We start from the raw sequence: 11,771 nt of genomic DNA on the forward strand, positions 1-11,771 counted from the left end.
TTTAACAAATACATTACATTTGTCTTTCTAGATCATTGAACATAAGAAAGAAAATGAATAAACTAATTTATGTAAGCTTTACAGTACCCAAAATTTAGATTTGGATAAAAGATTAAAATGATTAAATTTTGTTTTAAATTCTAGTTTTTTGTTATCTTGAAGAAATGTCACTTGTTTTCAAGATCAGACTTCATTGTGACAAAATATTTGAAACGAGTTTGATTGTAAGTTTGATTCCTTAAAAAGAATCATATTCTTAAGACAGCTTTTGTTTAATCATTTTAATCATGAAGCAATAAATAAGAATATTGTTATTGAAGTCATTGTTTACTTCAAACACCAATAGAATTATATTTATAAATTTCACAGATGTGTAGGTACTTTTCTATTGTATAGCTCAAGTTATTCCAACAATACTTAACAAGTCCACCATTGTGTTTTAAATTCGAGAGAGAAGAATGAAAACTATCCAACTGTACATGCTGAAGGAATCTTGAAATTAAACAGTTGAAATTGATGACTTCCAAAATTCTTGCCAAATCCTTTATATGCTTAAAGAACATACTAAGTACACATAGTTTTTGACTGATCTTTGATATAGGACTGCTGCAAGAAGCAGACACTAATTTGGATAAAGCATAATAATAACATGTAAGGAGACTCAAGTGCAAGATAGACTAGACTCTCTGGAGCTGAACAATTCAGAAGTGGACTTTAAAGAAAAGGGGATTATCCCTGAAATTCAAACCAAGGCTAAAATAGGAGCAGTGGCTATCTTAAAGCACATAACATTAAGATAATGATGCTTAAAATGTTAAAACAAAATAGGAAGGATGGATTCAGGAAGCATAAAGTGCGAAACCAACAGTAGTTCCAGAAGGATAAAAAAAAACTTAATCTGAGGAGGTAAGAAGGAGGAAAAGAAAAGTATTCTGAAGTTCTCAATTTGGTTGATGTGAAAGATAGGAAAGAAATAGGGCATACTACTTTGTGAATTAGTTGGTCTCTTATTTTAAAATAAGAAGAGGGAAATATATAATGAAAAAATGATGCTAAGTATCAAGAGAACTTTAAAGTGTATAGGACTTCCTTGTTAGTAAGGGGATAATGAGATTAGTAAAATTTTAAAGCTGCAAAAATTAGAAAGTTATCTTTTTGTTGACGACATGATTGCAAACCTAGAAAACCCCAAATATTTCATGAAAAACAAAACTCCAGAATGTTGTAAGGCAGTTACATATCATAAAATAAATGAATAAATAAATAATTCTCTCCTTTTGTAGCATTATTTCCACATGGAATTAGGAAGTAAAAGTCTGTACATTCCCTGAAAGATTTCTTAAATTCTTAAGTACCTTTGTTCACATTATACCTTCCTGATGACACACTAAAGACCAAGCTAAAATTCAGGCTTTGTGATTAAATGACACCAGAGATCAAGTTCATGGGAGATGTTTCTGGGGCTAGCTCTCTGTGACTCAAGTACAGTGTGAACTCTTAACTGTAAAACGTCAAGGCAACCTTCAGTTTTTGACATCTGCATCATTACTCTACAGCCAGTGTGTCCTTTTCAACTTGAAAACTTATCCTGCCTCATGTACTCCGCAGGTAACAGGAACATCAAGGTCAATCTTGCACATGAAGTTGATGAATGGAGGAAATTACTCAGTGGTGTCTGAATTTCTTGGGAACTTCAGATTCTCTTTTTTTGTGTTCTTCACAACATTTTATGTAGCAAGTATGTTGGGAAACCTTCTCTTTGTGCTCATGATTATCTCAGACCATCACTTAAACTCCCCAATGTACTTCTTGCTGGCAAATCTCTCCTTCATTGATACAGGTATGTTCAGCATCGCTACTCCAAAGATGATTTATGACCTCTTCAGAGAGCATAAAGCCATCTACTTGAAAGGGTGCATCACACAGATGTTCTTCATTCACACTGTGGGAGGAACAGAGATGGTGCTGCTCATCATCATGGCCTACGACTGATACGTGGCTATCTGCAAGCCCCTCCACTACCTGACCATCATGAGCCTAAGAATGTGCACTTCTCTTCTGGCTGTGGCTTGGACCATTGGACTCATCCACTCTGTAGTTCAACTGGCTTTTGTTGTAAACTTGCCCTTTTGTGGAAGCAATAAAATGGATAGCTTTTACTGTGATTTTCCTCGGTTTATCCAACTTGCATGTACAGATGCATACAGACTGGAGTTTCTGGTCACTGCCAACAGTGGTTTCATCTCCATGGGCACCTTTTTCATCTTGATTGTGTCTTATATCTCCATCCTGGTCACGGTTCGTAAAGACTCCTCAGGAGTTTCCTCCAAGGCTCTCTCCACTCTCAGCTCACATCACGGTGGTGGTTTTTTTCTTTCGGTCCTTGCATCATAGTCTGTGTGTGGCCATTCCCTACCTTACCCATAGATACATTTTTAGCTCTCTTTGATGTTCTTATCACACCTTTTATGAATCCTGTCATCTATACATTTAGAAATAAGGATATGAAAGTGGCAATGAGGAGCTTCTTTGATGTTCTTATCACACCTTTTATGAATCCTGTCATCTATACATTTAGAAATAAGGAGATGAAAGTGGCAATGAGGAGCTTCTTTGTTAAGGTTTTAACAAACTTTAGGAAGAGTTCTTTTATGCAGTCTAAGAAGTTTGGGTCCATTTTGGCAATCACAGTGTGGGGGTTGGAATAAGTGAGCCGCTGGTCCTGAAGTGTGGAAGGAAAGCAGAAAACTAGAGCAGAATTTGTGAAACTTATTCCTTTGAGCTGAGCTTGAGCTGACATATGATGTGCTCTAGCACCACAGGTAGGCATCAGTGTCAGTAAATCTAAGAGTCTATAAATTTTGTATTCTCTTCAGTGTCCTATGACTGGAAGTCTTGCTTCTTGAAACAAATAGGAATGCCCAGTTTTTTAGTTAGTTTTTTGTGTCACTGTGAGCAAAACAGCTTGCAAGAACAACTTAAAGGAAAACAAAGTTTATTTGGAACTCTTGGTTTCAGAGGTTCAGTCCACCTACAGCCAACTCCATTGCTCCTGGGCCCACAGGGAAGAAGCTCATCATGGGGAAGGGTAAAGTGGAAGAAAGCTGTTCAGATAATGGCAAGGTCAGAAAACAGGAAAAGGAGGTGGGGAAGGAGACACAGAGAAGATGCCCTCCACCTCAAGCATCCTCCAGTGACCCACCACCTCCAGCCACACCTGACCTGCTTATAGTTACTTCCCAGTCAGCCCATTCAAACAAAATGGACTGATTACATTATAGCTCTCATCTAATCATTTATATCTGAATATTCTGGTGTTAACTGGAGCATTTGGAGGACCCTATATATCCAAACCACAACATCAAGATGGCTAATGTTGTTGTTGTTGCTGTTGTTGTTGTTTTGGTACTGAGGATTGAACCCAGGGGTACTCAACCACTGAGCCACATCCCCAGCCCTATTTTGTATTTTATTTAGAGACAGGGTCTCACTGAGTTTCTTATCACTCCAATTTTGCTGAGGTTGGCTTTGAACTCTCAATCTTTCTGCCTCAGCCTCCCAAGTCCCTGGGGTTACAGGTGTGTGCCACCATACTCAGCCATGATAGCTAATATTTTTTAACCCCAAGTCTGTTGAGTTTGTAGCTTCAACAGATTTTTGACAAATTTTCTTATGCTCTTTTCATAGATAAGATTATAAAATGTAAATTGGGTGATAGTAAAATTCAGTGGAGTTCCAACTATTTTAATCCATTTCAATTTTGATCTATTTCAATTTGTGTTTTGTGCATGGTCAGAGACAGAGGTCTAATTTTGTTCTTCTACATATAGCTGTCCAGTTTTCCAAGCACCATTTATTAAAATGTCTGTATTTTCCCCAAAATAATTTTGGAACCTTTGTCAAATATCAGATGGCTATAGGTATGTGGATTTGTCTCCGTGTCTTCTCCTCTGTTCCATTGGTCTTCATGTCTACTTCAATGTCAATACCATACTGGTTTTGTTACTACAGCTCTGTAGTATAGTTTTAGATCAGGTATTATAATGCCTCCTGCTTTACTTTTCTTGCTTAGTATTGCTTTAGCTATTCTGGGTCTCTTACTTTTCAAAATGAATTGAAGAATTGTTGTTCTAATTCTGTGAAGAATGTCATTGATATTTTCATGGGGGTTGCATTAAATCTATATATTGCATTTTGTAGTACAGCCATTTTGACAATATTCATTCTGCCTATCTAAGAACATGGGATGTTTTTTGACCTTAGAAGGTTTTCTTCAATTTATTTCTTCAGTGTTCTATAATTTTCATTTTTTAACTCCTTTACCTCCTTGATTAGATTATTTCCCAAAATTTTTGAGATTATTATGAATAGGATAGTTTTTCTAGAGTATATTCGTATTTACCAATAAAAAATTTGAATATGAATGAACTAAATCAACCTTGAATATGAATGAACTAAATTTCTCAATTAAATGGTACAGATTGTCTGGATTATATATACATATATATAATATATATTATACATATATATATATTGTGTAATATATATATATATATATATATATATATATATATATATATATATATATATATATATAGTATTATGCAACTTACAAGAAACTCACTAAGGCAGTAAAGACACAAAAACTGAAATGATGAAAAAAAGTTATTCCATGCAAATAGAAACCAAAAATGAGCAGAAGTAACTCTGCTTTTATCATACAAAATAGACTTTAAGTCAAAATTGAAAAAAAAGACAAAAATGTCATTATATACTGATAAAAAGATTAATCCAACAAAAAATAAAATAATTGTAAATGGAGCACACAATTGTATAAAACAAATATTAAGGGATCCAATATAATGGTACTGTATAATAAAAATGAAAGACTACAGGACCCTCTTTCATGAATGGAAAGATCATCCAGATTAAAAAAAATAAACAAATAAACATTAAACTATACTGTAGATCTAATGGACCTAACCAACATTTACAGAACACTTCATAACAGTTGGAGAGTACACATTCTTTTCATCAACACATGGAACATTCTCTAGAACAGATCATGTATTAGACCACAAAAGATCATCAATAAATTTAAAAAAATCATATCATGTATCATTTTCAACCACAGTGGAATAAACATACAAATCAACCAAAAATAAACTTCATAAATTGTCCAAATGCAGAGAGACTAAACAACATATTGTGAAGGTACATTGTGTTATCAGAGAGATCAAAAGGGAAATTTAAGAACCTCTCAAAACAAATGAAAAAAATGGAAACAAAACATACTAAAATGTATAAAATACAACAAAAATAGTATTAACAAGAGAGAGTTTTATAGAAATAAGTGCCCATATTAAAAAAGGATTTCAAATAAGCAGCATAGTGATGCAACCCAAGGAACTAGAAAAGGGAAAGGGGTAGAAGAAAGTTGGATAACAGATTCCAAAATACAGTTAATTGGCAAGTATAATTTTGAAAGTTCTATGGTATAGTAAAGGAACTAAAACTTAGAAAAATGTGATATATATTTTATAAATAACTAGAAGAAAGAAGTTAGAAGACTCCCAACACAAAGATGTTTATTGGGCTCATAGTTCTGGAGGTGAAGAAGGTCAAGATTGAGGGATTGCATCTGATGTGGGCCTTCTTGCCAACCTACATGGTAGGCAGTATCACATGTCAAGAAAGCATGCACATGTGAGAGAAAAATGGGTCAAACTCCCTCCTTTTATAACTCTCTCATTTCTACAATAACTAACCAACTTCCATAATGATGGCTTTAATCCATACATGAGGGTGATGCCCAAGGACCTAATCATCTCTTAAAGGTCCCACATAATCCCATTGTGAAGGCAATTAACTATATTCTATGGATTTGGACAAATGTCCAATAACATGAAAAAACTTATAACATGATTTATTACACTACTGTACAGTAGTTTCACCACTCTAAAATTCTATGTTGTGTATTTATTCCCCACTTCCTCAACCCTGGGCAACCTCTGGTCCTTTTTACTATCTCCATTTTCTGTTTGGTTTCTCTGACTTTGATATACGCATTTAAGCTTCCTCCATATGCTCCCTCCCCCCACCCGTGCTGGGGACCTCCATATCTTTTAATGTCTTGATAGTTCATTTATTTTTGTGCTGCATAGTATTCCATTGTCTTAATGTACCACAGTTTATTTATTCAGTCACCTACTGAAGGACATCTTGGTTACTTCCAAGTTTTGGAAATCATGAATAAACCTGCTATAAACATATATATGCAAATTTTTCTGTAGACCCATTTCAACTCCTTTGGTAAATACATGGAGTGTGATTGCTCAATTGCATAGTAAGAATATATTTAGTTTTGCAAGAAACTGCAAAACTCTTTTCAAAGAGTTTGTATCATTTGTATTCTCACCAGTAATAAATGAGGGTTCCTGTGGCTCCACATCCTCTCCAGCATTTGGGGATGTTAGTGGTTTTGTTTTGGCCATTCTAATAGCTGTGTGGTATCACATTTTGTAATTTGCACTTCCGTGATGACGTATGCTATGGAGCATTGTCTCTTAAGCTTTGTTGCCATCTTTGGTGGAATTTCAGTTAAGGTCTTTGGCTCATTTTAAAAGTCTGGTTGTTTTTGTACTGTTGAGCTTTAGGAGTTATTTTTACATTTTGGATGACAGCCCATTACCACATGTTTCTTTTGCAAACATTTTCTTTGAGTCTATGGTTTTTCATTGTCTTTATAGTGTCTTTTGCAGAGCAAAATATATTATTTATTTATTTTTAAATTTATTATTATTTTTTCATTTATTTTTTATTTATATATTACAGCAGAATGCATTACAATTCTTATTACACATATAGAGCACAATTTATCATATCTATGGTTGTATACAAAGTATATTTACATCAATTCGTGTCTTCATACCTGTACTTTGGATAATAATGATCATCACATCCCACCATCATTAATAACCCCATGCCCCCTCCCTTTCCTCCAACCCCTCTGCTCTATCTAGAGTTTGTCTATTCCTCCCATGCTCCTTCTCTCTATTCCACTATGAATCAGCCTCCTTATATCAAAGAAAACATTCAGCATTTGATTTTTGGGGGGATTGGCTAACTTCACTTAGCATTATCTTCTCTAACTCCATTTAACTGCAAATGCCATGATTTTATTCTCTTTTATTGCTGAGTAATATTCCATTGTGTATATATGCCACATTTTTAAAATCCATTTGTCTATTGTAGGGCATCTAGGTTGGTTCCACAGTTTATCTATTGTGAATTATGCTGCTATAAACATTGATGTGGCTGTGTCCCTGTAGTATGCTGTTTTTAAGTCCTTTGAGTATAGACCGAGGAGAGGGATAGCAGCAACTGGTTTTTCCATTCCCAATTTTCCAAGAAATCTCCATACTGCTTTCCATATTGGCTGCACCAACTTGCAGCCAATTTTGTTATTATTATTATTATTAATAATTATCATCATCATTATTATTATCATTATTATTATTGTTGTTGTTTTTGTTGTTATTGGTACTGAGGATTGAACCAAGGAGTGCTTAACCACTGAGCAATATCACCAGACCTTTTTATTTTCTGAAACAAAGTCTCTCTAAAGTTGCTTAGGGTCTTGATAAGTTGCTGAGGCTAATACTCCTGCCTCATCCTCCCAAGTCTCAGAATTATAGACATGCACCACTACACCTGGCAGAAATTTTAATTTTTTTAGGTTTTTAATATTTTCTTTCATTAATTATGCCTTTGGTGTTGCATTTTAAAAGTCATTCCAAACGTAAAGTCATCTAGGTTTTCTTTTATGTTACCTTCTGAAAGTTTAATCTTTAGTTCCCTGTTTAGCATTTAGGTCTGTGATCCATTTTGAATTATTTTTTGTGAATGTAAGGTCTGTGTCTAGATTCATTTTTTGCATGTGTATCTTCAATTGTTCTAATGCCACTTACTGAAAAGATTATCTTTTCTTTTTGTATTGTCTTTGTTCTTCTGTAGAAGATCAGTTGATTATATTTACATGGATCTGTTTTGGGGGGAAATAGTCATATTGTATTCCTTTAGTCTATTTTTTTATTCTTTTGCAAATACCACATTGTCTTGATTACTGTGGTTTCATAGTAATTTCTGTAGTCAGGTAATGTCATTCTTTCAAGTTTGTTTCATTTGATTAATAAATATTCATTGATTGTTGGCTATTCTGGGTCATTTGACTCTCCATGTATACTTTAGAATCAGTTTGTTGATATCCACAAAATAACTGACATGGATTTTGATTCAGTTTATCTTGAATCTATACATGAAGTTGGGAAGAACTGACATCTTTACAATATGGAGTTTTCTTATCCATGAACAAGGAATATCTCTCCATTTAGTTAGCTATTCTTTGATTTCTTTCATCACAGTTTTGTCTTTTCCTTATACAGATCCTACATATATTTTATTAGATCTATAACTAAGTAGGTTTTTTTAGGTGTAGTGCTAAAGATCAAACCTGATTATTACTCAGCACTGAGCTACAGCGCCAGCCCAGTTGTTCAATTTTTGGAATGAAAATGGTATTGTGTTTTAATTCCAAATTCTACTTGTTCGTTACTTGTGTATAGAAAAGTAATTGATTGACTTTTTAATGTTAGCTTTTTTGTAACCACTTATTAATTTCAGGGGTTTTTGTTTATAGATTTTTTAAACTGAGAGTTTCTTTCTTATCATAAATTTTCAGATTTTCTGCAGAGAGGATCATGTTTTTCTTTCATTTCTATGAACAGAGACCATTTTTATTTCCCAACTTCTATATGTTTTATTTCCTTATCTAATTGTATTCACCAGGACTTTGAGGACACTGCAGAAAAAGACGTAGTAAGGGATGAAATTCTTGCCTCATTTCTGAGCTTAGTTGGAAAGCTTCAAGTTTCTGGGGACATTTAACCATGAAGCCACATCCCTCCTTTTTAATTTTCTTTTAATTTTGAGATAGGGTCTCACTAAGTTGCTGAGGCTGGCTTTGAACTTGGCATCCTCCTTCCTTAGCTCCCCGAGTTGCTGGGATTACAGGTGTGCACCACTGTGCCCAGATAGAAGACTATGTTAAAGAGCAATTTTAGATTTATAAACAATGAAGCAGAAGGCAGATTTCCCACATACCCAGGCCTGTATGCATGACCTCCCCATTACCAATATTCCCCACCAGAGTGGATCTATATTGACACTCTGTTATTTTCCCAAAATCCCTAGTTTATAATATTCTGGGGCATTTCATGTCCTTGCAAATAGAGCTTCCTCAATCTTTTCTTCTGGCTTCAAACTATTTTGCTATGTCCTGTAATTATTTGGCTACTAATTTATTGTGAACGTTTCCTTCAATACTGTTGGAATCACATATACTTTTTTCTCTCAGTTTTTTTTTCATTTTTATCAATTCTTTTTAGTAAAACAGAAAATTATAATTCATTTTGACATAATTAAATATGCATTCAATATAATTTGCTCAAATTTTGTCCCCAGTATTTCTCCTTTGCTGCCCCTCTTTCTTCTCCCTGTTCCCTTCCCTCTACTCTACAGATTTTTCTGCTATTTCCTTTTTTTCTTTTTTGGTTAGTGTCTTGTGGATATATGACGTTGAGATTCACTGTGGGATATTCATATATGTGCATAGGAAGGTTAGGTCAGACTAATTCCACGGTTCTTTTGTTATCCTGTCCTTTCTCCTTTCCTTCCTCCCTCCCTTTCCTCCCTTCCCTTCAGTCTTCTTCATCTCGTCCACTCGTCTTTCTTCTATTTTGATGGAATCCCACCCCACCTTTTCCCTTTTGCTCTTTTCTTTTTCATCCTTATTTTGGACTAGCTTCCACATGTCAGAGAAAATATTACACCTTTGACTTTCTGTGTCTAGTTTGTTTCACTTAGCATGATAGTCTCCCATTCCATAAATTCACCAGCAAACACCAAACTTTCTATTCTTTTTTTTTTCTGGCTGAGTAATACACACACACACACACACACACACACCACATTTTATGCACCTTCCATTCATCTGTTTTGAAGGTCACCTTGATTGGTTCCATAGCTTGGCTATTGTGAATTGTGCTGTTATAAACTTTGACATGACCATGTCACCATAGAATGCTGATTTTAGATCTTGTGCGTATATTATTGAGTAGTGGGTTAGCTGGGTACTATGGTGGCTCTATTCCTCAATTTTGAGAAAATTTCCTACTGCTTTCCAGAGTGGTTACACTCATCTGTAGTTCCACCAACAATGTATGAGTGTACATTTTCCCTCACATCCTCACCAACACTTACTATTATTTGTATTCTTGACAATTGCCTTTCAGATTGGAGTGAGGTGAAATCAGTGTAGTTTTGATTTGAATTTCCCTGATTGCTAGAGATGTACGTTTTTCACATATTTGTTGGTCAATTGTATTTTTTCTTTTGAGGGGTGTCTGTTTAGTTCTCTTGCTCATTTATTAATTGGATTATTTGTTTTTTAGTGTTAAGTTTCTGAGTTCTTTGTATATTTTGGATACTAATGCCCTGAGCAGCAAGTGGTAAATATTTTTGAATCATAACTATTTTGTCTAACAAGACACATATCAAATAACTAATGTCATCTCACAAACAATCCATTTTCAAGTTTTCTTAATTTTCACAAGAATATATTTGTAGTTTTTCCCCCTACTTGTTTGTTATCATTAGGAGGAATTTAAATTTTTAAAATTTAAACTTATTTTTAACATTATTATCAATTCAATTTTCTTAGATTGTGATTAGAACATGTTAAAGAATGTACCATTTCCATTTTTGAAAATGTATTGTGGTTTAATATATGTTCCTTTGTGTATTCTTTATGAGTACTTGAAAACAAGTACCCCTAGAGATGCAAACATATACCTCTGCTCTAGGCTTTAGAGTATGATGCCACTTAGGTTCATCTTATAATTTATATAGTTTTTGTCTTTTATATCTTAATATTTTTATCTCTGCCTCCACTCCCTCTTTTGTGACTCATTTATAGCTTCTCCATTGTCTTGTCAGGTTCTGGTTGACAATTCCCTTAGATAGACATTGGTGATCCTGTCTCTGCTAAATCATTTGATCAGTATTCCCCTGTGTTCCAATTAGTTCTATTTCCCACAATAATAGCTTTTTTAAAGGTGTTTGTGCATAAAGTAATTCTAGATCTGACCAGGGGAATGTGTGGTTATGTTTTGGAAAGAGTTACACCATTCCATTGGTCTTTAAATGAGTAGATTGGTGGCAAATACAGAAATAGGGATTTTGGAGTACAGTGTTGAAGTCCCCAAAGGCAAGTATTACTAAATAGTTGTTTTTAGTGACAGTATTATTTTGTAAATAAATAAATTAAATATTACCTGCAGCAGGGAAGCAGCTTTAGCAGAGTTTAATGAGCAAGCATCAATAAAATGAGAAGGAAAAGGACACATAAAGTGAAATTTCTTTCTTGTCTTTTAAAAATCCACATCAACTAAAAGTTGAAGTCAGAGAAAGGGAACAAGAACATTAAGTAGAAAGTCTTGGAAGTTTGAACAGAATATACTTGCATTAGTTCTGGAGTTCATTTTTGACACAGAGACATGTTGTAGGTGTGCTAAAAATGTGAAAGCTTTAAGGGAAGTGGATATTTTAATACTTCAATAATTCAATGTGTCCATCAGGCATGATGGGCATCTAGTAAATGTTTGTTGGTTGAGTACAAATTACTATGATAAATACAAAATACATGGTCCAGC

The 11,771-nt window shown here is 34.2% G+C and overlaps 1 pseudogene; it reads left to right on the top strand.

The window, feature by feature from the left end:
- The first annotated feature begins 340 nt into the window (after positions 1-340).
- Positions 341-2,708, top strand: LOC124108672 (olfactory receptor 4F3/4F16/4F29-like; annotated as a pseudogene).
- Positions 2,709-11,771: the final 9,063 nt, after the last annotated feature.

Source organism: Marmota monax, unplaced genomic scaffold (assembly GCF_021218885.2).
Source record: "Marmota monax isolate L192 unplaced genomic scaffold, Marmota_monax_Labrador192_F-V1.1 WCK01_AAM20220418_F8-fsc00181, whole genome shotgun sequence".
Classification (NCBI taxonomy): domain Eukaryota; kingdom Metazoa; phylum Chordata; class Mammalia; order Rodentia; family Sciuridae; genus Marmota; species Marmota monax.